Below are 23,268 nucleotides of genomic sequence, written 5' to 3' on the forward strand. Positions count from 1 at the left end.
ACTGCGTGATTTTTCTCCTCACTCTCTTCTTTCTCACAGAGAGAGGATAATTTAAGTGTCAAGCCATTAACTTGTCCTGGCAGGAGGCAGCTCTAAGAACTGGATATAGAAACAGGTATTGTCATAACAGTGATCATTAATGAGTGCTTTGAACCAATTATTTCACCTACAGACAAAATTCTCAAAACCATGGTTCTGATAAACAGATCAGACTGCCTTTTTTTCACATTTTACTCCTTGCTGCTGTGATTTGTCTCACATGAGTAGGATGCTAGCAGATAAATCCACAAGGACTTTATTTTTACTCTCTTTTTAAATTTATTTTAATTTTCTTATTAATCCTACTTCTGATACCTATGGACACAAGAACATGCCATAGCCTCTTGAAAGCTGTGGTTGTTTAGGCTGGGTGTCTTCTGCTGCTGCCACACGGGGATCTGCCTCAACCTGGGACAAAAGTATGCATGAATGCAGTGGAGACTGTAAGATTGGTCCTTCATCAGAGTTCTTCAGGGGTTTGGAGCACAGCCCTATGAGGAGAGGCTGAGGAAGCTGGGGTTGCTTAGCCTGGAGAAGAGGAAGCTCAGGGCAGACCTTCTTTCTCTCTACAACTCCCTGAAGGGAGGTTGTAGCCAGGTGAGGGTTGGTCTATTCTCCCAGGCAACCAGCACCAGAACAAGAGGACACAGTCTCAAGGTGCACCAGGGGAAGTTTAGGCTGGATGGTAGGAAGAAGTTCTTCACTAAAAGAGTTATTGGCCATTGGAGTGTGCTGCCCAGGGAGGTGGTGGAGTCACTGTCCACTGGAGCTGTTTAGGAAGAGACTTGATGGGGTGCTTGGTGCCATGGTCAAGTTGATTAGATGGTGTTGGATGATAGGTTGGACTTGATGATCTCTGAGGTCTTTTCCAACCTGCTCTATTCTATTCTATTCTATTCTATTCTATTCTATTCTATTCTATTCTATTCTATTCTATTCTATTCTATTCCATTCCATTCCATTCCATTCCATTCCATTCCATTCCATTCCATTCCATTCCATTTCTCCTAGTGGAGAGGAAATACATGCTTCCAGTTGTCCTGCCTGCTCAGGGAAGGGCCTTTTTGCAAGTGCTTTTAGTAGGTTGAGAGGGAGTAGATTTACTGGATATTAGAAATTCTTTACAGTAAGGATGGTGAAGCACAGGAATGGGTTGTCCAAGGAGGCTGTGGATGTCCCCCTCTCTAAAAGTGTTCAAGGCCAAGTTGGATGAAGCCTCGAGCAATCTGTTCCAGTGGAGGGTGTCCTTGCCCAAGGCAGGGGGGTTGGAACTAGGTGATTCTTAAGGTGTCTTCCAACCCAACCCATTCTATGAATCTTCCTGAAACAGTCAAACAGTTAAACTAACAAAACACTCTGCATGCAGTAAAGCTGCACTGGTATCAAGTAGTTGAAGGCTTAGTTGCATCTGCTTTCTTTTACCTCAGCTTTGCCATCTTGGCAGAACTAAAAAACAGAGATCAGTTTTACTGGTAAGTGGTAGATGAGCACCAACACTCCCTGCTACAGCTAGAGCTTGCTCACACATCACTAGTAGCAGCTCTAGGAAAGGCAACAGAAGGGTAATTTTATCTTACTCACTGATAAGCCTACCATTACACTTCAAACTCACAATCATCAATGACTTAAATTCAGACACTGAAAAGACAACTTGAAATGGCTCTGGTACAACCTTTTGCCCCTTCTGTGACACAGCTAATAATTTTCAGAGGTGAGGCAGGCCAGGCAATGGGGAACCATAACATCTCTAAATCTTGCAGCAAGGTTTACTGGAGCATGCTCTGTGTTTCTGACAGCTTCAGTCAGAGCAAGTAAGCTGAAAATATTTGTACCACAACACTCTGAAATATCTAAACATGAAAGGCCTCTGAGTTGCTGCTCCATCTTCTCACCTCAATAACAGCAAAGGATGTCTTCATATTTCACAAAGGGAAAGAGGTCTTGACAGATTTCAGACATGAGCATAAAAAACCAACACCACAGTGCTTGTGAAAATACAGTTTCTGTGTCAGTAGAAATAAAGATCATAAATCACCCTTCTGACCCCTACATATTGCAAACCAATCATTATGGTTCTCCTCAGACACAGTTTTAAAAGCTGTTTCTAAGCCTTTCTGTTTGGAATAAATACCACAGTAAGCATCCAGCATCCACACCCATGGAGATATAGACACAGACAGAAATATCAGTTCCATAAAACATAGAGAAATAAAGAATGCAGATCCCATAAAGTAGTCATAGAATCATAGAATGGTCTCAGTTGGAAAGGACCTTGTAGACCACCTAGGTCCAGCTCCCCTGACATGGACAGGGTCACCTTCCACTAGATCAGGTTGTTCGAAGCTCCATCCAACCTGGCCTTGAACATTTTCAGGGAGGGGGGCATCCACAACTTCCCTGTAAAACCTCTACCAGTGTCTCACCACCCTCACTGCAAAGAATTTCTTCCTAGTATCTAATCTCTATCTATGCTCTCTCATTCTAAAACTCTTACCTTTCTTCAGTGATAACCTCAGTTATCACTACACACCCTGATAAAAGAGAATCTCTCCCCTTCTTTCCTGGAAGCCCCTTTTTAAGTACTGGAAGGCTGTTATAAGGTCTCCCTGGAGCCTTTGCTTCTCCAGGCTGAATAACTCCAACTCTCTCAGCCTGTCTTCACAGGGGAGGTGCTCCTGCCCCTTGATGGTCTTAGAAGTTCTCCTTCTGTATCTGCTTGAGTAAGTCAATGTCTTTCTTACACTGGGGTCTCCAGAACAGAACATAATATGCCAGGTGGGGTCCCAGGGGAGTGGAGTAGGGGGGCAGAATTACCTCCCTTGACCTGCTGACCACGCTTCTCTTGATGCAGCCCAGGATGCAATTGGCTTTCTGGACAGCAAGCACACTTTCAGTTGCTCATCCACCAATACTCCCAAGTCTTCTTTGGTGGGATGCTGTCAATCCATTCATCACTCAGCCTCTATTAATGCTTCAGATTGTCCCAATGTGTGAACAGGATTGATTTCTGATATGATTTGTGACAGATGTAAAGAAAAATGCATAAGCAGATGCAATCAAGAAAGACCTACCTCTTGGACTAGCCCAGGAACTAGCTTCCCAATTAAGGAACAGTCATTAAGGGAGGGATGAAAAACAACTTTTAGACAGTCAACAGGGAAATCAAATTAGGCCAATTCATTATTTAAATGTTTGGATTTAAAGGCATAGCTGCTAATGAGCTACCAAGAGCTATAATTATCTGTCCAGTTTCAACAACAAAGTTAAAATCCTGCAATAGAGTACAAATTAAAGGGGAAAACAATAAACCATGCAAAAAAGAAGTCCAAATATCAAAATACTGGCATTTGCTCAGCTTTTGGAGTTGTTGCCTTTGTGGGTACGAAGGAAGGTTTTGGATTTTTTTGCTATTGTTAATTCACCAGCCTTAGAAAAAAAACAAACATTATTTTCAGAAGAGGCAGGTCTCTAGGAAATAAGATATGAGAGCCAGCCCTGATACATAGAGGAATAGAATAGAATAGAATAGAATAGAATAGAATAGAATAGAATAGAATAGAATAGAATAGAATAGAATAGAATAGAATAGAATAGAATAGAATAGAATAGAATAGAATAGAATAGAATAGAATAATAGAATAGAATAGAATAGAATAGAATAGAATAGAATAGAATAGAATAGAATAGAATAGAATGGAGTGGAATGGAGTAGAATAGAATGGAGTGGAATGGAGTGGAATGGAATGGAATGGAATGGAATGGAATGGAATAGAATAGAATAGAATAGAATAGAATAGAATAGAATAGAATAGAACGGAACGGAATAGAATAGAATAGAATAGAATAGAATAGAATAGAATAGAATAGAATAGAATAGAATAGAATAGAATAGAATAGAATAGAATAGAATTAACCAGGTTGGAAAAGACCTCAAAGATCATCAAGTCCAACCTAATACACAACACCATCTAATCAACTAAACCATGGCACCAAGCACCCCATCCAGTCTCTTCCTAAACACCTCCAGTGATGGTGACTCCACCACCTCCCTGAGCAGCACATTCCAATGGGAAATCTATGAGAGTGAAAGCAATTTTGTACAGCTATTTAGGGAGCTACTGGGGAAACTTCTTGCATGGGTCACATGTAGATAGAATAGAATAGAATAGAATAGAATAGAATAGACCAGATTGGAATAGACCAGATTGGAACAGACCTTCAAGAATGGCAGAGAGAAACAGGAGCCACTGTCTCCCCAAAGGAATATCCATAAACACAGAATCACAGAATCAACCACGTTGGAAAAGACCTCAAAGATCATCGAGTCCAACCTATTACCTAATACCTAACACCTCTTGACAACTAAACCATTGCTTCAAGTGCCACATCCAATCCTTTTTCGAACACCTCCAGGGACAGTGACTCCACCACCTCCCTGGGCAGCACATTCCAATGGCCAATTACTCTTTCTGGGAAGAACTTTCTCTTCATCTTCAGCCTAAACTTCCCCTGGCACAGCTTGAGACTGTGTCCTCTTGTTCTGGTGCTGGTTGCTAGCTCAAATACCTTGCATGCAAGGATTTGGAGTTAAGTACACGTGTGGCAGAGATACAGCAGTGATATGCTCATTAAACTGCCTGTACTTCTTGTAAATTCTTTTTTCCCTTATTGTCAGCAACCAAAATGCTATAATCTAATTGTCAGAAAGAGAGGATTTTGCAAGCTAATTGCAAGTTGCATAGCTGGAGATCTGACTATTGAAAGAGCAAATAATTAAACAGGACCAAACAAAATAAATGCCCAAGAGATTAAATTAACAGTTTCAAAGGTATAGCTCATCGTGGCACTGGCAGGAGCTGAAACACCTAAGCCATTATAACACCATAAATTCAGATGCCAGTGACACCAATTATTAGTTGCTGATATTATTGTGTTGTTGCATCCTCTGTCCCAGCACCACTGCTGTGCCTTGCTCTGCACAGCGCTGCACACTGGAACTTTTCTCCAGCCTTTGCCATGCTGCAGTGTCCATAACCTGTGTCCAACCCAACAGCAACGATACTCATGTTTGTTTTGCCTCTCTGCTGAGGAGGGAAAGAATTTGGAGCAGACTGCACTTTAGGCCCACACAATTTGTGGTGCTCCTCCCTCTCAGGAAAATCATAGAATCACAGAATCAACCAGGTTGGAGAAGACCTCAAAGATCATCAAGTCCAACCTATTACCTAATACCTAATACCTCCTGACAACTAAACCATGGCTCCAAGTGCCACATCCAAGCCTTTTTTTGAACATCTCCAGGGATGAGGACTCCACCATCTCCCTGGGCAGCACATTCCAATGGCTCATTACTCTTCCTGGGAAGAACTTTTGCGTCACCTCCAGCCTAAACTTCCCCTGGTGCAGCTTGAGACTGTGTCCTCTTGTTCTGGTGCTTGTTGCCTGGGAGAAGAAACAAACCCCCACTTGGCTGCAACCTCCCTTCAGGTAGGTGTAGACAGCAAGAAGGTCTCCCCTGAGCCTCCTCTTCTCCAGGCTAAGCAACCCCAGCTCCCTCAGCCTCTCCTCATAGGGCTTGTGCTTGGGACCTCTCACGAGCTGGAACATTGCTCCTGTGGATCTCAGAGGAGTAACAGACAAAATGAATGTTGTCTGGAGGTGTCAGCTGCTGAAATCACGATGAAGTCCAAGCATGCTCAATGTTGGTTTTGTTGTAGACTCTTCCAGGGAACAATGTTTCATCCATGTAGAGGCTCTGTTTCCTTTACCATTGCAAGACAGTACTAAAAAGGGCAGAAAAAGAGACTCTTGCCCTCAACAGCAGCTTATGAAATCCCTCAGAGATCTTGTGAGAAAGGTTTAACAGCATTTCTGTACAGGTGGTACTGTAATCCTTTACTTTTTGTTAGCAGTAACTCAAAAGACTCAAAGGATCTGAACTCTCACTTGAGGGAACCATATCTGAACTTAACAGACTAATATACCATTAAATCTTTTGGTTTTTTCCCTCCAGTGAATCTTTCTCCTTAGGAAGGAACTGTTTGATGCAGCTGTTCAAAGGTATATACTCCAAGATTAGGAAGGAAGGGAGAATTTAACACAAAATGTTTGCTTAAAGTATTTAGAGTAACATTGCCCATGAAGCAAATTATGCTAAAGGCCAAGCTGGTAGATCAGCTACAGAGCTCTAGAGGCATTTCAACCAAGATAGAGACACAACTCCTTTTGCTCTTTTTTTGTGAGGATGATTGTGGGACTTGGAACATCTCTCCTCTGAGGAAAGACTGAGAGAACTGGGCCTGAGGAGAAAAGGCTGAGAAAGGAACATATTAATGTCTATAAATTTCTGAGGGGTGGGTGTCAAAGTGAAGGTGCCCGCCTCTCTTCAGTGATGTCCAGTGATAGGACAAGGAACAACAAGCACAAGTGGGACACAGGAGGTTCCACTAAGGAAAAACTTCTTTTCTGTAAGATTGATAGAGCACAGGAACAGCCTGCCATGGAGTTTCCTTCTCTGGAGACTTTCAAAATCCACCCAGTTGCATTCCTGTGTGGCCTGCCCCAGGTGATCCTACTTGGCAGTGGGGTTGTGTCTGTTATCTCTAGAGATCCCTTCCACAGAATCATAGAATTGTCAGGGTTGGAATGGATCTCAAAGATCAGCCAGTTCCAACCCTTCTGCCATGGGCAGGGACACCTCACACTACAGCAGGTTGCCCAGAGCCACATCCAGCTTGGCCTTAAAATCCCCCAGGGATGAGGCTTCCACCACCTCCCTGGGCAACCTGTGCCAGTCTCTCACCACTCTCATGGGGAAGAACTTCCTAACATCCAATCTGAATCTACCCAGTTTGAGTTTTGTTCCATTCCCCCTAGTCCTATTACTCCCTGACACCCTAAAAAGTCCCTCCCCAGTTTTCTTGTAGCCCCCTTCAGATACTGGATGGCCACAGTAAGGTCTCCTCAGAGTCATTTCCTAACATTCTATGATTCTGTGCTCCTTTTGTGCAAGGGAAGAGAGATGAAATCAAAAGAACAGACTCAAATGATCCATAACTAGTCAGCCTGATGATTAAATCTCAGCATAGTAGGAAAGATTGCTGAACAGCTGAGTTGTTCTCAGGGAAATGAATTGCTAAAGCATTCATTCATTAGAAGCCTGTCCACTCATTGCCCTTGAAGTCAAACCACCAGAGTAGAAGGACCTTTTTCTTTTTCTTAGCCCCCCACCTCCCCCTAAATTTGAAAGAAATTTCCTTTCTGCACTTTGCTTATGGAATAGGCATTTATTACCAGGCCATTGTCCATCTGTCACAATTACTATCAAATTCTCATCTGAGTCATAGAATTGCATTGTGTGTTAGTGTAAGACCACGTGGGACCCATGCTGAAGAGAATGGCTTTCCTGTCCCTCAAATTATTAGGTCTGTGAAAATAAAATTGTACCAAATGTTATTGTGGCAGTGACAATGTTGCTTCATCAAGTGAAAAATATTGTGTTGCCTTTATGAAAATGAAGACTTTCTGTTCTTTCTGATTGGGCATAAAACATTTTCTTATGAGGAGAGACTGAGGGAGCTGGGCTTGCTCAGCCTGGAGAAGAGAAGGCTCAGAGGAGACCTTATTGCTCTCTACAACTACCTGAAGGGAGGTTGTAGCCAGGTGGGGGTTGGTCTCTTCTCCCAGGCAACCAGCACCACAACAAAAGGACACAGTCTCAAGCTGTGCCAGGGGAAGTTTAGACTGGATGTTAGGAAGAAGTTCTTCATAGAAAGAGTTATTGGCCATTGGAATGTGCTGCCCAGGGAAGTGGTGGAGTCACTGTCACTGGAGGTGTTTAGGAAGAGACTTGGTGGGGTGCTCAGTTCAATGGTTGAGTTCATTAGACGGTGTTGGATGATAGGTCGGACTCGATGATCTCAAAGGTCTCTTCCAACCTGCTCTATTCTATTCTATTCTATTCTATTCTATTCTATTCTATTCTATTCTATTCTATTCTATTCTATTCTATTCTATTCTATTCTATTCTATTCTATTCTATTCTACAAAATGGAAGACTCTAGATTCTATATTCCAGAAAAGTGAATAGGATCTTGACCCTGCTGAAAATCTAGGAGTTGTCTTACTGACTTTAATGGCAACAACAGAGTCTAGAAATAAATACAGCAGACAAGTGTGGGATTCTTATTCTTGATGAGAACTCTTTATGCCAGGTGAACGGGCTGACGCTCACCAAAACATCTAAAATACTGCAAAGTAAAGGCCTTGCTGAAAACCAACCTCAGAAGTCTCCTCCTGCAAATTCTATATGCATCCAAAAGACAGTTCCTAACATAGGGTATTTATTTCTTAGTCTTTTCTTTTTGTGCAGTCCTGCTCCTTTGTTGTAAACTAGCTGTGCCAGGGGAGGTTCAGACTTTATGTGAGGAAGAAATTCTACACTCAGAGAGTGATTGCCCATTGGAATGGGCTGCCTGGGGAAGTGGTGGAGTCACCATCATTGGAGGTGTTTATGAGGAGACTTGATGGGGTGCTTGGTTGCATGGTTTAGTTGATTAGGTGGTGTTGGATGATAGGTTGGACTCGATGATCTTGAAGGTCTCTTCCAACCTGGTCTATTCTATTCTATTCTATTCTATTCTATTCTATTCTATTCTATTCTATCCTATCCTATCCTATCCTATCCTATCCTATCCTATCCTATCCTATTTATTGCTCTCTACAACTACCTGAAGGGAAGTTGTAGACAGGCAAGTGTTGGTCCCTTCTGCCAGGCAGCCAGTACCAGAACAAGAGGACACAGACTCAGGCTGTGCCAGGGGAGGTTTAGTTGGATGTTAGGAGGAAGTTCTATACAGAGAGAGTGATTGCCCATTGGAATGGGCTGCCCGGGGAGGTGGTGGAGTCACCATCACTGGAGGTGTTCAGAAGACTTGATGGGGTGCTTGGTGACATGGGTTAGCTGTTTAGGTGGGTTGGATTGGTTGATGGGTTGGACGTGATGATCTTGAAGGTATCTTCCAACCTGGTTTTTTTATTGTTGTTATTATTGTTATTATTGTTGTTGTTGTTGTTATTATTATTATTATTATTATTATTATTATTATTATTATTATACCTCTGTTTCTAGCAAATTCTTTGCATGCTCCAGATGCTGCAGGAGTGTTGGGGAAGTCCAACTCCCACTGGCCATATGAATGGATAGTTCCATGAGTAGTATTGGAGTCTTTCCCCATTCCCTAAAACAGGTTTGGCTTGCTCATGGGAAGAATTACAGACAGCAAAGCTTTTCTGAAGTTGCAAATTCTGCACAGGCCTTTCCAGAAAACTTCACACTAGTACAAATTGGATTTTTCATCAGCAAATGTGATAAATAGACCTGTTCAAACAGGGAAAGAATGCTCTTTCACTGAAGCTGAAACATTCAGGCACATCACTTTTGATGAAGTTTTTGTCAGAAGAAAGAAGAAAAGAAAAGATTAATCATTGCATTCTTAAGCAGAGGCACAATAATCTAGTTGGAGAAGTCCTACAGAGATCCAGCATTGTGTTCTCTCTGTGACTGATTAACACTTATCTGAAATAAGAAACTCTGCTCAGGAGGTAATAAACTACTGCATCAGAATCCTCTAGATATAATTTTAAGTGGAAAACGGTGCCGCAGGAAATTTTACAGAATACAGAATGCAGAATTAACCAGGTTGGAAAAGACCTTTGAGGTCATCCAGTCCAACCTATCACCCAACACCATCTAATCAACTAAACCATGGCACCAAGAGCCTCATCCAGTCTCTTCCTAAACACCTCCACTGATGGTGACTCCACCACCTCCCTGGGCAGCACATTCCAATATCCATTCTCTCTTTCTGGGAAGAATTTCTTCCTAACATCCAGCCTAAACCTTCAACAAAGACTTTATTTATACTTTTCTTTTTTCTTTTATACTTTGTATGAAACCTGACACAATTGGTCCTCCATCCCATCTGAAGTTCCAAAGCATTTCTACATTTTAATATTTAATATTAGCACTTTGCCCATAAGCTCAGTTTAATTCAATATTCAATTCAATATCACTAAGGTTGGAAGAGACCTCAAAGATCATGGAGTACAACCTGTCACCACAGACCTCATGACTAGAGTAGGGAAGACACTACTGCCCACTGCAGGCTTGAACTCACGACCTTCCCATTAAGGGTCTTATGTGCTACCAACCGAGCCACATCACTAGCAATAGTTCTCAACCATTTGTGAAGCTATAGCTGGAGGTGCTGAAGCATGTCCAGAGAAGGACCACAAGGATGATCCAAGGGCTGGAGCACCTCTCTGATGAGGACAGACTGAGGGAGTTGGGGCTGTGCAGTCTGCAGAAGGGAAGGCACCGAAGAGACCTTCTTGTAGCTTTCCAGTATCTCAAAGAGGCCTACAAGAAAGCTGGGGAGGGACTTTTTAGGGTGTCAGGGAGTGATAGGACTAGGGGAATGGACTAAAACTAGAAATGGGTAGATTCAGATTGGATGTTAGGAAGAAGTTCTTACCCATGAGGGTGGTGAGACACTGGCACAGGTTGCCCAGAGAGGTGGTGGAAGCCTCATCCCTGGAGGTTTTGAAGGCCAGGCTGGATGTGGCTCTCAGCAACCTGCTGTAGTGTGAGGTGTCCCTGCCCATGGCAGGGGTGTTGTAACTGGATGATCCTTGAGGTCCCTTCCAACCCTGTGGGAGAATGAGAAGAGAGGGCTGAGAGATCTTATTAATGTCTATTGTATAGGCTCTTTTCAGTGGTGCTCAGTGACAGGACAAAGAACAAGAGGTACCAGCTGGGGTGGAGGAAGAAACTTCTTCACAGTGAGGGTGACAGAGCACTGGAACAGGCTACCCGGAGAGATTGTGGACTCTCCTTCTCTGGAGACTTTCCAAACCTATCTGGATGTGTAGCTGTGTGATCCTGCTTTGCCAGGGGTGTTGGAGTCCACAGTCTCTAGAGGTCCCTTCCAACCACTAACATTCTCTTTCTATTATTCTGATTGTATTTTCCATTTTCAAACAAACTTTTCTTCCATGGGATGTTAATCTAATTTCCATCTGTGCATTACTAACATTCTCACTGTAAGCATGTCTATTGCAGCTCAAATCATGACTGCTTCCTAATCAAAGCTTCTGATAATTCTCATTTGCTGGGCTGTGGTTCACTCTAAGGGTATCTTTAAGCCACTAAAATATTTGAGAAGTGTATTTAATACCAGTTAATGGAACCAGTATAGATACAGCTTGAAGCTATATCTAGTAAAATCAAAGAAAATAAAATCAAAGCAATCATTTGAAATGTGTATAGCATGCATGTCAGATCCTCAGCAACAGATTTTGCACTCTATTAGTAGTTATCTACTACATCTATATGAGTTTCTCAACATCAGCATTTCTTTTACAAATCTTATTCTGATTGTCCAAACTCTGCTACTTGATCTCAGAGATTTGCAGGACACAAATCTGTTCTCATTTCCAGGTTGTTTGTGCCCTCTATGCACCCTGATATTTACACAGAAGAAATTTTAGTATATGTTAAAAGGATGATATATGGCAGTCTGGGCTGGTCACAGGATAGGAGCACTGTGCCTTGATGAAAGAAAAACTCAGCTTATATTGTAGCACACATCTGCTCTTCAGTTTTGATAGAGACAAGGTGAGGAGAAGGTTCTTCCCAGAAAGAGTAAGAGTAAGGGCCACGAGGATGATCAGAGGGCTGGAGCTCCTCTCCTACGAGGACAGACTGAAAGAGTTGGGGCTGTTCAGTCTGGAGAAGAGAAGGCTCCCAGGTGACCTAATTGTGGCCTTCCAGTATCTGAAGGGGGCTACAGGAAGGCTGGGGAGGGACTTCTCAGGATTTCAGGTAGTGATAGGACTAGGGGGAATGGAATGAAGCTGGAGGTGGGGAGATTCAGGCTAGATGTGAGGAGGAAGTTCTTCCCCATGAGAGTGGTGAAGCCCTGGAATGGGTTGTCCAGGGAGGTGGTTGAGGCCCCATCCCTGGAGGTGTTTAAGCCCAGGCTGGATGAGGCTCTGGCCAGCCTGATCTAGTGTGGGGTGTCCCTGCCCATGGCAGTAGGGTTGGAACTAGACGATCCTTGTGGTCCCTTCCAACCCTGACTGATACTATGATAACTGGCCATTGGAATGTGCTGCCCAGGAAGGTGGTGGAGTCACCCTCCCTGGAGGTGTTCAAGAGGGGATTAGACGCGGCAGTTGAAGCCATAGTTTAGTTAGTCATGAGGTATTGGGTGATAGGTTGGACTTGATGATCTCTGAGGTCTTTTCCAACTTGGTTAATTCTATGATTTGCAGGCTCAGTTCATCACACCATCACTTCCACACAGTAGTGGTCCAAAACATCATTGCAAAACTATGTGTTAGATTTACAGAGACAGAAGTAGATGCATTTGTGTGGAATACTCACTTGAACATGTAAAGGGACTTCCATAGGGTTGTTTGCAGAAAACTGAATTGTGAAGAGGACTTCAATGTGTGGTCACACCCATAGGAGGTATTTCCCACTTGCCTCACTCTAGAAGGCAGTTTGGCATTTCCAGTTTTTGGTACACTTTGATGCTGTTGCTCACAAAGTGTCTAATTCAATAACAAAGCTACAGGCTTGGGGCAGAGTAGGCTGGAAAGCTGTCTAGCAGAAAGGGACTTTGGGGTTCTAGTTGATAAGCAGTTGAATAGGAGCCATCAGTGTGCCCAGGTGGCCAAGAAAGCCAAAGGCCTCCTGGCTGGAATTAGAAATGCTGGGTCCAACAGGAGCAGGGAAGGGATTGTCCCCCTGTACTCAGCTCTGGTGAGGCCACACCTTGAGTATTTTGTCTAGTTTTGGGCATCTCAGTACAAGAAAGATGTGGAGGTGCTGGAGCCAGTGCAGAGGAGGGCAAGGAAGCCAGGAAGGGCCTGGAGAATAAATCTGATGAAGAGCAACTGAAGGAGCTAGGGATGGTTAGTTTGAAAAAGAGGAGGCTGAGGGGAGACCTCATTGCTCTCTACAACTTCCTCAAAGGAGGTTGTGGAGAGGCTGGTACTGGTCCCTTCTCACAGGTAATTAGTGGTAGAACAAGAGGGAATGGCCTCATGCTGTGTAGGTTTAGACTGGAGATTAGGAGAACAATTCTGTCATGGAAAGAGTGATCAGGGATTGGAATGTGCTGCTCAGACAGGTGGTTGAATCCCCAACCCTGGATATGTTTAACGGTCATTTGGATGTGCTGCTTGGGGATATGGTTTAGGGCTGAACCTTGTAGAGTAGGATTCTCAGTTTGACTTGGTGATCCAGAGGGTCTTTTCCAACTTGAATGTTTCTGTGATTCTGTGAGATGAGCACCCTCTGACAGAACAGTCACAGCTACTACTGATTCCTCTGAGAAGGGCTGTGGTTCAGCTACTTGGAGAGGAAAGCTCAGACACCATAATTGCCCACTGTGCCAGCAGGAGTGGCAGGGACTTGTGTAACTTTCTTATGCCACCACTTGCCTCACAGGGAGAGGAAACTGCATGTAAAGCTAACTCAGGCTGAAGACAAACATTAGAAGTCATACTGCTAAGTTACCTTCGAACACTTGTAGTGTCCCTAAGTATGAGCTCAGGCCATGGTACCAAAACCCAGGGTTTTTTTGCATCAGAGCTTAAAATCAACATCCTTTTGCCAATAACCATTATTCCAAGCATAATTAACTTTCTATGACTTCCAGGTTTGAACTGGAGTGGGAAAACAAGACAGTTCTATGCAGTTTACCTAATGGAGTGAGGAGAATTTGAACTTCCAAAATGACATATAAAAATTGCCCCTTTTCCCACCTCTCAAATACAACATTGTAGATCTTGTGCATGGACAATGCAATGAAATCATTAAGCAGCTCTGGTTCCTTTTCTTTTGTTTCTCTTTGTTTGTTTGTTTTTGTTTAATCAAGGAACAGAGTGAACTAGAGCTGCTTTGAAGTGTTCTACCCCATCCATTATTTTACAGGTTAAGTGTTTATTACATTTACAAATGATTTACTGCAGATTTTTTCCCTGAGGTGCTTGCAAATTTGATGTCACTATGAAAGATTAATGTGTGTTTAAGCCAACTGGAGTAGCCTAATTTAATTACTTAGGACAATTCTTAAATAATGCTTTACTGACTGCTCAGCAATTAGATGCATTGCCTTAAGAAAGGGAAACTAACAAGTGGTGGTGTGGATCTCACTTGACAAGAAGGCATTTATATTCATTCCCTTGTTATTTGTTTTTGAAAGCTTCAGGTGTACAGTGTGGTTAGCTTCAGCATGATTTGCACACAGAATACACAGAGCATGCATCCAGTTGGAAGAGACCTCAAAGATCGTCCAGTCCAACCTTCAACCCAGCACTGGAGGATCACCATTAAACCATGGCCCTAAGCACCAGGTCCACAGGCTGCTTCAACACCTCCAGAGACAGCAACTCCACCACTGCCCTGGGCAGACCATTCCAATGTTTAAGAACCCTTGAAGTGAAGAAGTATTTCCTAACATCCAGCTTGAACTTCCCCTGGAGCAGTTTGAAACCATTTCTACTAGTCCTGTCACTTGACGCCAAGGAGGAGAGGCTGTGCCCTCCCTTGTTCAAACCTCCCTTCAGGTAATCAGAGAGAGGGAGATGAGGTCTCCCCTCAGCCTCCTCTTCTCCAAGCTGAACAACCCCAGCTCCCTCAGCTGCTCCTCGCAGGCCATGTGCTCCAAGCCCTTCACAAGCCTTGTTGCCCTTCTCTGGACATGCCCCAGCACCTTCTTCTTGTAGTGAGGGGAAGTAGAGGGTGAAAAGCATGTATATATTTAATGTCTGAGTATTCCATCTTTTATTAATATCTGGAAATTTTTTTTCTTATATTTTCAGATATTTCTCAGAGAATTTTCTGTTCCATGCAAACCAAATTCTGAGTACATTATTGATTTCTGGAGACCCTATTAAAAGAATCTGGAGGTGCTGGAAGGTGTCCAGAGAAGGGCCACAAGGATGATCAGAGGGCTGGAGCACCTCTGCTATGAGGACAGACTGAGGGAGTTGGGGCTGTTTAGTCTGGAGAAGAGAAGGCTCTGAGGAGACCTTCTTGTGGCCTTCCAGTATCTTAAGAGGGCCTACAAGAAAGCTGAGGAGGGACATTTTAGTGTGTCAGGGAGTGATAGGACCAAGAGGGAGTGGAAAAAAAAAACCAAAAACCTAGAAATGGGTAGATTCAGATTGGAGGGTAGGAAGCAGTTCTTCCCCATGAGGGTGGTGAGAGACTGGCACAGGTTGCCCAGGGAGGTGGTGGAAGCCTCATCCCTGGAGGTTTTTAAGGCCAAGCTGGATGTGGCTTTGGGCAACCTGCTGTAGTGTGAGGTGTCCCTGGGCATGGCAGGGGGGGTGGAACTGGATGATCCTTGAGGTCCCTTCCAACCCTAACAATTCTGTGATTCTCTGATTTCTGTTGAACAAAAGTTTTTGTTGAACAAAATCTCTTTTTTTTTCTCCCAAGAGATACCCTATCTTTATTTTTCTCCCCAGCAGATCATTAGATGCAGTCCAAAGAAGAAGCAGCATTCTGGTTTGACTCATTCAAAAGCTGAGGAATAGATCAAATGTGTATGGTGCAGAAATCTAATGACCTAACAATATTAAACTACAAGCAACACCAAAGTGACTAGGAATGGAAACAATTCATTTCCCAAAGCTTCTGATGCATTTGTCAGGCAAAAAAAACAAGCTTTAAGAGGATCAGAAAGTGATGTTAGGTCATTATTACTATTTTCTGGGACACAAAGAGAGCTGGGGAAGGGTTACTATATGGTACTAGCTCTTTGGGGCTTTTGTGGAAAAAGGCAGAGAGTAAAATGGTAAAGAGAGTAAAAGTAGAGAATAATGAGGAGAGATTTACACTGGATATTAGGAAGAAATTCTTCACGGCAAAGGTGGTGAAATACTGAAACAGGTTGCCCAGGGTGTTTGTGGGTGTTGCCTCCCTGAAATTGTTCAAAGCCAGGTCAGACAGGGCATTGAGCAACCTAATTTGTGGGAGGTGTCCCTGAAATTGTTCAAAGCCAGGTCAGACAGGGCCTTGAGCAACCTGATCTGTGGGAGGTGTCCCTGCCCATGGCAGGGGGGTTGGAACTGGATGATTTTTAAGGTCCCTTCCAGCCCAAGTAATTTTATGATTCTATGATTCTAAACTCATGTCACTCTTGTGCATCTGAATGTCTGATCTGTGCAACCAGAGTTCTTTGCTGGTTCCTTCTTAGTTTCCACATCTAATTTATTGAATGCCTCTGTTATGAAAATTTTATTACACTGAGTGTATCAAAGCTCAGCCTCATTAGCTACTCTTTCAAGTATTCACCATCCAGAAAGACACAGCTGTACTCTGCTGGTCTGACATATGCCAAAAAGTCCAGGTGAGCAGGGGAAGATATTAAGTGAAAAATGCAGGAAGCTCATTTAATTTGCAAGAACTCACAATACAGCCAATATTATCTATTTATTTTCACATAGTCATTAGAACTCCCTTCTCTGGCAAACCCTTCTGCTCCGGTTAATTTGTACAAAGAGTTCTGTAAGAAGAAAAAGAAGTTCTATTGATAATTCTACCACATATATCTTCTTTCAGTTTTCAATCCAATAATCCAAGGGTAATATATCAAAGTATGACACCAAGTTGAGGGCAGCTGTTGATATATTAGGGGGTAGGAGGGCTCTGAAGAGGGACTTTGACAGGCTGGACAGATAGGTGGAGACCAAGAGGATGGCATTCAGTAAGTCCAAGTGCTGGGTTTTCCACTTTGGCCACAACAACCCCATTCACTGTTACAGGCTGGGGACAGAGTGGCTGGAGAACAGCCTAGAAGAAGGGGACCTGGGGGGTACTGGTTGAAAGTAGGCTAAACATGAGCCAACAGTGTGCCCAGGTGGCCAAGAAGGCCAATAGCATCCTGGCCTGGATCAGAAATAGTGTGGCCAGCTGAAGTAGTGAAGTCATTCTGCCCTGTACTCCACAATGTTCAGGCCACACCTTGAGTCTTGTGTCCAATTCCATGCTCCTCAGTTTAAGAAGGGCATTGAGACACTTGAACATGTCCAGAGAAGGGCAACAAGGCTGGAGAGAGGTTTGGAGCATAGCCCTGTGAGGAGAGGCTGAGGGAGCTGGGGTTGCTTAGCCTGGAGAAGAGGAGGTTCAGGGGAGACCTTATTGCTCTCTACAGCTCCCTGGAGGGAGGTTGTAGCCAGGTGGGGGTTGGTGTCTTCTCCCAGGCACCCAGCACCAGAACAAGAGGACATAGTCTCAAGCTGTGCTAGGGGAAGTTTAGGCTGGAGGTGAGGATAAAGTTCTTCACTGAGAGAGCTGTTAGCTGTTGGAATGTGCTGCCTGCAGGGCAGGATGCCATTGGCCTTCTTGGTCACCTGGGCACACTCTTGGCTCATGTTCAGATGGCTGTCAATCAGCACCCCCGGGTCCCATTTTGTTTGGCAGCTCTCCAATCACTCCAACCCCAGATCATGCAGGAAAGCACCCAGGTGAGTTTTGAATACCTGCAGTGAAGGAGACTCCACAACCCCCCTGGGCAGCCTGTTCCAGTGCTCTGTCACCCTCACAGGGAAAGAATTTTTCCTCATATTTACATGAAACTTCCTATGCCTCAACTTCCACCATTGCCTCTTGTCCTGTCACTGGGCACCACCCATCAGAGCCTGGCTCCATCCTCTCGGCACTCACACTTTACAAAGATTTATGGACATTGATGAGGTCACCTCTCAGACTCCTCTTCTCCAAGCTAAAGAGCCCTCAGCTCCCTCAGTCTCTTCTGATATGGAAGATGTTCCATTCCCTTAATCATCCTCTATTTGTCTGCCCTTCTCCCTGCACAGAAGCGTGGGGTATGTCATAAATGAGCAATGGACAATTCTCACTGTTCCACAAACATCCACAGGAATATTAACACCGAAGATACATGCTCACAGCATGAACCAGCAATCTCTTTCCAAGGTATGGATCCATTTTTCATTTGAACATTAGATATTTTGCTCTGTTCAGATAATTAACAGCTCCAGACTGAGTCTCTGTTTCACGTCACGAACAGTGCTTTTGGTCAGGAACAGTGAGAAAAGCCCAGCTTGAAAGAGCTATGAGTCAGAGCAGTCATCTCCAACAAAAATACAGGACTGTGGATCTGAAGCAGCAGTGCACCCCCTATCAGCCACTCCTGAGGGAGCTGAGGTTGTTAAGCCTGGAGAAGAGGAGCTGTCTGGAACGAGCTCTATCTGACGTGGGGCAGACAATGCAGGCCCCACCTTGGCACTCAGAACTCAAGCTAACTCATCTTCCTCTTCCATGCAATCATGTGTGCACAGTTGGGCAAGAAAGCCAATGGCATCCTGGCCTGCATCAGGAACAGTGTGACCAGCAGGAGCAGGGAAGTCATTCTGCCCTGGACTCAGCACTGGTTAGGCCACACCTTGAGTCCTGTGTCCAGTTCTGGGCCCCTCAATTCAAGAAGGACATTGAGACACGTGAAGGTGTCCAGAGAAGGACAACAAGGTTGTGGAGAGGTCTGGAGCACAGCCCTGTGAGGAGAGGCTGAGGGAACTAGGGTTGTTAAGCCTGGAGAAGAGGAAGCTCAGGGGAGAACTTATTGCTCTCTAAAACTTCCTGAAAGGAGGTTGTAGCCAGATGGGGCTTGGTCTGTTCTCCCAGGCAACCAGCAGCAGAACAAGAGGATGCAGTCTCAAGTTGTGTAGGGGGAAGTTTAGACTTGATCTTAGAAAGAAGTTCTTCACAGAAAGAGAGACTGACCATTGGAATGTGCTGCCCTAGCAGGTGGTGGGGTCAATGTCCCTGGAGGTGTTTACAAAAAGCCTGGATGAGGCACTTAGTTGATTTAGATAGGGTTGGGTGATTGGTTGGACTTGATGACATTGGAGGTCTCTTCCGACCTGGTTGATTCTGTGATTCTGTCATCATGCTCCAAGACTCAATTTAGAGGACAACAGTGGTTGAGGGAAGAGCAGAAAGAAAGACTCCCCTGAGACTAACCAGCATTTCTTTGGAAAGGGTCAGCTAAATGAGAAACACTTTTCGAATTTTGATGATTCAGAATTTCCCAGTGCCAGAGTAATGAATCAGATGTCAGTGAGACCTAAAAAATATGGAGATTTGGTCGAGTGTTTTAGCATACCACAGTCACTGCAAGCAGCAAATTCATATTCAGAGGCTGAAGTTCTGTCAGAGCTGTACTTGCTATGTGATTCTGAGTTTCTGAGGAGCTGGCATCAACTGTTAGGAAAATATATTGGAGATCCTGACTTTGGCAGAAAATCAGATCTATTTGTTCTGCTTCGAGAGACTAAGAAGCAGACTATGAATTGCTTCAGAGAGAGCCATTAATAGGGATTGGAGCAATGCACCAGAGATGTTGATTAGAGCACGGTTTGAACTCATACAATTTGTACCCAGAGCCATCCAGCAACCCAAGGGTGTATGAAAAAACCCTACTTTAAAACCTAACCTGTCTACACACTGTTATTTAAGGATCTGTATTTCTCTCCAGTCATCCTGTCCTAAAATAAATGGTTATTGAGATACTGTGCACCGAATGAAAATGCAGATACTGCACCGTAATCAAGACTCTTAATGGTAAAAATGGTGGCTTGACAGAAAACTGCTGCCCTAAACCATAGAATCAGAGAATCAACAACATTGGAGAAGACCTCAGAGATCATCAAGTACAACCTATTACCTAATACCTAACACCTTATGACAACTCAACTATGGCTTCAAGTGACATGTCCAATCCTTTTTTGAACACCTCCAGTGATGGGGACTCCACCACCTCCCTGGGCAGCACATTCCAATGGCCAATTGCTCTTTCTGGGAAGAACTTTCCAGATTAAACTTCCCCTAGCACAGCTTGAGACTGTGTCCTCTTTTTCTGCTGCTGGCTGCCTGAGAGAACAGAACAACCCCCACCTGGCTATAACCTGGGCGTGAGTGGCCCAGAACTGGACACAAGACTCAAGGTGTGGCCTAACCAGTGTTGAGTCCAGGGCAGAATGACTTCCCTGCTCCTGCTGGTCACACTGTTTCTGATGCAGGCCAGGATGCCATTGGCCTTCTTGGTTCCAGATAGCTCCAGCTGGCTTCAGCGGCTCCACCACAGGGCAAAGCTGAGCCCCTCAGCCCTGGATGGGCATGTCAGAGAAAGGCTGGGTAAGAAAGGGCAAAGCAGGATCACAGAATGACAGAAACATTCAGGTTGGAAAAGACCCTCGGGATCACTAAGTCAAACCCAGAACCCTACTCTACAAGGTTCACCCCTAAACCATAGCCCTATCCAGGGTTGGTGACTTAATCACTTCCCTGGGCAGCACACGCCAATGCCTGACCACTCTTGCTGGGAAGAATTGTTTTCCTAATGTCCATTGTAAACCTACACAGCTCAAGGCCATTCCATCGTGTTCTATCACTAACTACCTGTGAGAAGAGACCAGCACCAACCTCTCCACAGCCTCCTTTCAAGTAGTTGTAGAGAGCAATGAGGTCTCCCCTCAGCCTCCTCTTTTCCAAACTCAACAGTGCCCAGCAGCCAGGAGTGAGTGAAGCAGGGAGAGAAACAGCCCTGCCAACCCTGAGGGGAGAACAGAAGGAGGTGCTCCAGGCACCCAGCAGAGATGCTCCTGCAGGACAGGGAGAATCTGGTGGGGCAAATGTTTCTCTGCAGCTCATGGGGAGGCCTCAGGCTGGAGCAGGGCAAAGTGTGAGGAGCATCAGAGAGGAGCTGTTATGGACTGCCTGAAGCTCCCTATCTCCTTGTGCTGTTTGTGGGACAGGAGTGTAAGAGGTTAGCACATAGTCAGTGGGTTAATCTGCCTGGGGTAACCCCCAAGACAAGAAGAGAAGGCAAATACCACACAAGAAAGCTGGAGGAGTTGGGGATGAAGGAATTAAGCTGAGCCTAGAAAATGGACAAAGGAGAGGAAGGTGGTTTGGGTCTTGTCTCTCTCACCATCCAATTGAATTTCAATTCTCAGCAAATCAAATGTTTCTCCAAGCTGGCTCTGCTTTGTCAGTGATGGTAACTGATATCTGATCTCCCCACCTTTATGCCCACCCAAAACCTTTTCATCTTATTTTCCCTGCTGTGTTCTTTGAGGGGAGAGGATAAGAAAGTGGATGGTTGGGTGTCTGGTACAGTCAGCCAAAGCCAGCCCAACACAGAAATGAAATCAAAGCAACCAAAGTAATATCAAATGATGGTGTTTTCTTAAATTCTGAAGCAGGTTCAAACTCTAATGTGTAAAATCCAGCCATAGGCATATTGTCTATTAAAAGGGACTTTGTCCCCTTGTCCTGTAAAACTCAGGAGTGGGGGCCTCTCTAGATTTAAGCACCATTTCGGGGTGGATTCATAAATGCTCAGCATCAGTTTTGCAGGCAGTGGTAAATATCACCACTTAATCCAGTATGAGCTATGAACCTTGGAGGGAAACCTTTCATACGTTGCAATAGCAACCACAATAGGCCAGGTGTGTGAGAGGAAGCTGCTGGCCTAAACCTTTCTTTCAAAAAGTGTAACAAAGCAGGAGCAGGACATGCTGGGCTAGAAGTACATTGGAACCCTTTAGTGCAGGTTTAAAGACATTTTTAATAGCATTATGGTTACTTTTATCTATTGTGTGAGTATTAACAATTGTATTTCTACTAGGTGTCGGCTTGCACTCCCAGAAGCAGTACAAATGCCTGTTTTATCTCAGCAATTTCTTACATTATCTTGTTTAATTTCAATGGTCTGGTTTCTTCTGCTGATTCAAAGCAGCATCAAGCACCCAGGTTCAAGAGAAGGTCCTAAGAGAAGGCTCAGGATCGTTAGCAGCTGAAGTGGAGCCCACACAGCAGTTCATTAGTTTTAGTCGAGCTATAGCTGAGGATTCACAGGAATACTTTCTTTAGTTTAATGAACTGCAGTAAATATCTTAAATATCCTGGTGGGGCTTAGTGTTCTCTTATTTCAATTTTGTGCATATTTCTGAGGTACTCTGATAGACTGAAGCCCATGCAAATTGTCAAACTTCTAGGGACAAGTCCTTACTTTCTAAAAAGTCCTTCTGATGAAGTCCAGTAAAAGACTCTCATTACAAATGCTGCATCTGGAGAAGGGGGGTCCTGGCGTGGTGTAATTCTCTTTTGCACATTAGAGAGCCCCTTTGGAGTACTTTCAAACGGTGGCTGTTCGATGACTAATAGGTGCTGATTTCTCCTGGAGAGCTCTCAACTTGCTGTCCTGTTCTCTGAACTGAATTTTCACGTGCCTCTCATGTTATCCACCACCAGTGACTCTGCATCCTATTAGTTCTGCTACTATGCTTGCAGCTTTTTTTTTTTTTCCCTGACACGTTCCTTGTGCAGGTGATACACTGAGGAGCAGCCTTTCAAAACTCCTAGTGAGGAGGAGTGCAGTGGAATTATTTACCCAGGCTCAGTACAGTCCAATTAGCAAGTATCTTGAGCAAACATCTGATACACTGCAGGAATTGAGAGCTGAGACTGTCCAAGTGATGCTATCCTGGGGTGCTGTTGCTGCACCATTTCAAAAGCACCAACATATTCTTTATCTTCTGTGGTTTTACAGATAGTTCTCTTTTCTACTGTACCTATTGAGGAAGCTTTTCACTGGGCACCAGTCAATTTATTATTGAATTTATTCAGCTGGCCTGTATTTCCACATCAAGCATGTCATCATAGTAAATAGAATAGAATAGAATAGAATAGAATAGAATAGAATAGAATAGAATAGAATAGAATAGAATAGAATAGAATAGACCAAGTTGGAAGAGACCTTCAAGATCATCGCATCCAACCCATCATCCAACACCACCTAATCAACTAAACCATGCAACCAAGCACCCTATCAAGTCTCCTCCTAAACATTTCCACTGATGGTGACTACACTGCCTCCCCAGGCAGCACATTCCAATGGGCAATCAATCTCTCTGTGAAGAATTTCTTCCTAACATCCAGCCTGAACCTCCCCTTGAGACTGTGTCCTCTTATTCTGGTGCTGGTTGCTTGGGAGAAGAGACCAGCCCCCACCTGTGTACAACTTCCCTGTGTTCATACTCCTGGCGCAATTCTTCTGCTGATAGATTGCTTTTATAATGTCTTAACAGATTTTCTATGTTTTCAGGATCATCTAGACATCAGTT

Source organism: Melanerpes formicivorus, unplaced genomic scaffold (genome assembly GCF_026170545.1).
Source record: "Melanerpes formicivorus ecotype bairdi unplaced genomic scaffold, bMelFor1.0.p_v2 SCAF_55, whole genome shotgun sequence".
NCBI lineage: Eukaryota > Metazoa > Chordata > Aves > Piciformes > Picidae > Melanerpes > Melanerpes formicivorus.